Source organism: Apodemus sylvaticus, chromosome 5 (genome assembly GCF_947179515.1).
Source record: "Apodemus sylvaticus chromosome 5, mApoSyl1.1, whole genome shotgun sequence".
Lineage (NCBI taxonomy): Eukaryota > Metazoa > Chordata > Mammalia > Rodentia > Muridae > Apodemus > Apodemus sylvaticus.
Window position 1 is genome coordinate 90890057 of NC_067476.1, and position 6000 is coordinate 90896056.

The following is a 6000-nucleotide window of genomic DNA, read 5'->3' on the forward strand; positions in this document are numbered from 1 at the left end:
GATAGTTGGATATGATTCTTTGTTGTAGGGTCTTTACTGTATACTGAAGAATATTTCAAAATATCTATGTATCATATTCACTAAGATTTTGACTATTTTGGCCATTGAAAACATTGCTAAAAATACTTCAGTAAGGTTTAGGAGTCCATATTTCCCAGAATAAGAATTAATGGTCTTGATTTTAAAAAAAAAAAAACAATACATAACTACAGTCAATAGAAGTTCCTTGCAATTGGCCTTGACTACCCAACATCAGAGAGGAATTCTAAAATATGACTGGTTTCCTTAGAATATTATGATATAACTTCTCAATAGAACTCAAATGAAGCTACACCTATATCTTTCAAAATTCAAAAATTTTTCAGACAATATCATATTAAAACCAAAAATATATATTAGTTGCTCTGAGGGCTATGGAGCCACCATAAACAATCGTGAACATAGTTTAAAGGATATTGTTTCCCACATCCTGGCCTTTAGAAAATACAACATAGAAAGACAACTATGTCATGGCCATATAAATTGTATTCTTTACCTACATAACCACATGTTATCCTACATAGACTTTTTACTGGGTACTAGAAGTGCTTCACAGTTAGAAATATGTTTATAGCCACCTGAAGATAAGACAAAACATAGGATTAGAAAAAATATCTCCACTATTTAAGATTACCTAAATCTTCATTATAGCAGTAAATTATACTTCAATTCCAAACTCAAATCAATAGGTAGGCAGTCTAGAGTATTGGATTGGGAAATGCTCTTAAAGCATATTTATAAGTAGGAAAGAACATCATATATGGTAGGTAAATCTGTTTTATCCACAGAGTACTGAAATATGAGAATTTGCCAACTTTAAGACAAACCCAGGGACTCATCATTTATACGGAAAGGTTCTAAGTTCATGAATGGGTTTGCTGTATCTAATCCTACCTAGCTCTTATTGTTATCAGTATGGATTTGCTCAACAACTTGTACAGCCAAGCTTTTTCTCTAGCGTGTAAGGTGAGCTTCAAATAAAACTCACATTTTTAAAAAAGGTTGAATAAGTCACCTGGGCTTTAACTAAGTTACTGGCTTACAAGATTATTAGGATAAAGTAATATAAGAATCCTCTCATAATCTGTTTGCTTTTTCACACACACATTTATGGATGAGCTTATAGACATATGCTAGATTCTTCTAGATCAGAAATGTAATTAATCAATCTCTGTGTTTCTAACTTCTCTTGAACACAGACATCATTTCTCGAATGACACTGACAATCTTATCTCACAATATGATGAAATTAATTAGGACAAAAAAATCAAAATCAATTTTTAGGAAATAAAGTAAGATAATTTATATAAAAGAAGATAATTTTGATGAGATGTACAATGAGACTAAAAGATAATAATAGCAAATACTTTGACAACTAACAGTGACAGATATTGTGAAATCCCATTTAATTAGTAATTCTACAAGTGTCACTCAGAAAGGTACTCTGTAAAAGAGACAGTGCTAAGAACTAGCGGCAGAGTCATCTGCAGAGCAGACATTGTTCTGCCTAGGAGCATCTAGGCCATTGAGGGAATTAATCAAATGACCATCTGTGTAATTACAAATTTATATTATATCTCTGACAGATGATAACTGGAAGCTCAAAAAGCATGTCTTTAGAAAAGTTATCTGACATAGGCAGTGAGCTTTTTAAAAAGTGGGGGTGGAGTCATGGAGGTCATCAAATGAAAGAAGTGGAGTGGGAGGAGGGCATGCCATCTGGTCACATGGATCACAGAAACTCTGAGGCTGTGGAAACTGAAGAAAGTTCAACCTGGGAAGCTGAAGGAAAATGATTTGGGGAGAATACACAATGGTAAAATAGGGCTATAGATACAGATTTGTGGATGATGTGTCTACAATCAAAGAGAAAGCTACAAAAGGTTTGATGTCAGGAGTGCAGAAGTGCCAGATTGGATTTCCATAGTCAGGGGCTTGCTTTTCCTTCAAAGTGAAAAGAGACTGAAAGAAGTAAAATGGAAGGAATTCTCCTCCTTCCTTAGACCAGTACAGAAACCAGGACAGAGGTGAGGGTCACACTAGGAGGGTGCCTGTGACATAAAGGAGGAGCCAGAGCTCAGGAGCTATGTGGGGTGTGAGCACTAGCCTGATTGCCAGAGGAGGAAGGAGGGAAGGGTGCGAAGCAGAGGCAGCGGCTTTCAGCAGGTATATGATGGAACCCAGCCTTCCCTAAGACAACAAAGCCATGGAAAGCATCTAATTTCTTAGGAAAACACCAATAAGTTTGTATGTTCCCTCTGACAAAACACAATTGTCAGAGGCAGTTTGGAGGTGAGGAAGCTGAGGACTCCATGAGAGAAGTGGCATGAGTCTGGTTTTGCATAAATGGCTGAACCAAGGTCTGTATCTATATGGCTCCAAAGCTCCTGAAATTTGTTTTATCAATTTCTTTTTTCTGCCTTACAGATGAAAATAATGAGCTATGGTTTAAGGTTCAGTTCTCTGGGAACTCAACCAATTATTTGTCTAAATTCTTGAGCAGATAAAAAAATTTCCTTTCAAAGAAAAAGTATATATGTCTGTGAGAAACAGAAGTAGAGTGATTTTCCCATGCCTGGCTTTGCTTTTATGTGAAAGAAGAATGGTTTAGCACAGCCTTTCCCCTTGTGTAGCTAATATAACATTGACTGCCTTCATACATAACCCGTAATTGCTGCACAGTATTTTATATAGATGTCATTCTTACTAAATACTCTGTGCCTGAGATATAATTTCCCTCTAACATTACTGCAACTGGGAGAGGGGCAGGTGGGGCAAACCAGTATTGAAGACAAGTATCAAATACAAACTACCTAGTAAGCTGCATTGCTCTAATTACCATAGTAAATCATAACGATTATTGAGTCCTTAGGAAGCACTAGGTAAGATTACCCTTAGTATTTGTCTTACTTCTAGTTTGTGTCATTGCTGTTATTATAGCACCTCTCAATAATACCTTTCTTCTCTCTTCACTCAATTGAAGTTATTCTCTTTCAAAGCCTGGCTTAGGACTCATACAAACCAAGCCCTTCCAAAAAAAAAAAAAAAAAAAAAAAAAAAAAAAAAAAAAAAGACTGTCAGACTGTCATTTATTTTATCTTTTGACACATAAATTTTTCCTGTCCAAGATTTGGCATTCCAATTAACAAACATAAGTGATTGCTTTCACCAATTTTACATCATAGTGAACAAAGACAGTCACTAGATGAATAAATACATTAAAAGGATTATAAGTCAGAGTACATGTGACTTAAACATTAAACAAGGTGATCACTGTGTGAATGAGAACTCCATTTTGTCTAGAGCATTCCAGGTAAGTGTTTGAGTGGACAACCAAAGGGAGGAGAGATGGGTGAACAAGATGGAGAGCGAAACAATGGAGGTTGCTCTGTTCATGGAACGGTAAATTAGGTAAAGTCACTGAAGTACATAAAAAAGGTCTTGGGGCTGGGAAGATGCTCCAGAGGTTAAAGCAATTGGCCTACAAACAAGTGGACCAGAGTTAAGATAACCAAGAACCCACCTACGTGCAAGGAGAGCATGGCAACCCAGCTGTAATGGTAAACACAGGCAATGTCAGGAGATCCCTTCAGCAATCTCGCTAGTAAGACTAACCTCATTAGTGAGCTCTGGGATTGATTGAGAAGACTTACCTCAAAAAACGGAAGTGAAAAGTCAATTACAAGAGAGGAAGAATTCTGATGATAACCTTCAACCCCCACCTACACATGTATACATGTGTACCTACATGCATGCAAACATGAACACACAAAAACAAACATCATTCACACATACTTATATATAAAAACAGGGGGAAAGAGAGTGAAAGACTGTGGGAGATTTAGAGACAAGATCAGCTAAATAATGAGAAAAGGAAGGACACTGGGACCTATTTAGGATTACATAGGAAATCTCTGGCATAATTCACGAAGGCATTGGATTTATATTTAAATCAAATGGACACAAGGCAGTATCAGAATATGGGTATAGCTAAGAAGGAAGATGGTGTAAGTTTGCATGAATGTGGTTTTAGTGCAAAATCAACTGATCTAAGATATATTGGAAAGACGTACTCAATATCATGTACTGATCCGTGCAAGTCATGAAAGACTAGGAAAATCATGGATTATTCTAAAACTTGGGACCTGAGACACTGAAAGAATGAGGTAGTCACTTACTGAGACAGAAGATATTTAGAGACCAGTGGGCTTGGATGGAGAAAAACTTTCTATTTTATATTTTTTTTAATTTTTTTATTCGATATATTTTTTATTTACATTTCAAATGATTTCCCCTTTTCTGACTCCCCACTGCCCGAAAGTCCCATAAGAGTTGCATATTATAAATGGTCTTGAGGATGTCCCTTGGGTGATGAGGTAGAACTGACCAGAGTTCCATGTAGAAGTCAACACTGAAAATATATCTTTGAAAGTCATTACCCTAGACATGGTATTTATAGCAATGATCAAATAAGATACTGTAGAATGAATGTGAGTGAAGAATGTCAGAGGACCAGGTCCTGGGACAGCCTAGCATCCAGAGTTAGGGAGGAGTAAGTGCAAAGGTGACTGAAGTGGGAAGAGAACAAAAGCAGAGCAGTTCCCCGAAGAACATATGCCAAGAAAGAAGGAGGGGTTGATTTTAGAAAGTGCTAGTTATAGCCAGACACAAAGATTTCTCTTTCAAAATAGTTTCATCAGTTTATAGAAAATGTATCCTAATGTTTATATCTGGCACTTGGTGGGACAGATTTTATCCATTATTATATTTCATTTGATAACAAGACTTTAAAAAACATGTGAATTATTAATATCATTTAGCCACCATGTTCATTATAGTTTATCAAAGCCTCAATGTTTGTTAAGCACAGGTGTGAACTCCTGTATCTAGAGGACATCTATGAAAAATCTAGGCACATATGCCCAAACAGACAAAAACTGTAATGGTTATTATTTTTCTGAAACTTGCCTCTTTAGACACCATAAAAGATGCTCAATGGCAGATGTAAAATTCTCCATTATGCTTAGTTCTATGTCTATGACAAAGAAAACTATAGTCTCCAAGGATACTTTCTGGACTATTTCTTGTTTGTTGCAAATTATGTTTTTTTAACAGACCAAAGAAAAGGGTCAAGTTTAATGAAGGTTTATTGTTTGATCTGAAAAGAGGAATATCATTCAACATTTTAAGTGTGAATCTAGTACAACCCTATGAGGACAGAAAAACCAAACAGAAAGGTAGGAAAATACTTCAGAGAAACTCTGAATATGAAAAGCATATCTTCTCAGTGTCATGCATATGCACAAAGATATATGTCAAAAGAAAAAAAAAGCAGACCTACAACCACAAGAGACTGAGTTCTTAACAAGCTCAATGAACTTGACAGTAGATTCTTTTATATAAGCTCTCTCTTAGGTTATAGACGTGGGGGCCCTAAGCTGAGAACCCAAACTGATACTCTTGATGAAATAATATCCAAATATTTAAGACACTCATTGCATTATAATAGTAATATTATAGTAACAACTAATATAATCCCTTTATTGTATGAATATTAAAATGTTTATACAATTAATATGCTTATGTTATTGTTGTAGAATATTTGATTACATGGTTAACCCCAAGATTGTGTTGTGTACCAGAAAAATCTGTTTCAAGCTGTACTGTGGCTCAGCCGTAGCACACACTTGTAATCCCTCTGGCTGGAATACACACAGGCCCTTAGTACATACCTTTAATCCCAAATAATAAAGGTAAAGGATGCACCCATCTTTACAAGTGATGTCTAATTAAGTGGCAAAGTGATGAATCAGAGAATTTGACAGAATAGTTGACGCCCAACTCTCATGAGAACAGAGAGGAAAGGGAAACTATTTGAGGGAGCAATGCAGAAAGGGGGAGAGGGAGAGGGAGAGGGAGAGGGAGAGGGAGAGGGAGAGGGAGAGGGGGAGAGGGGGGAGA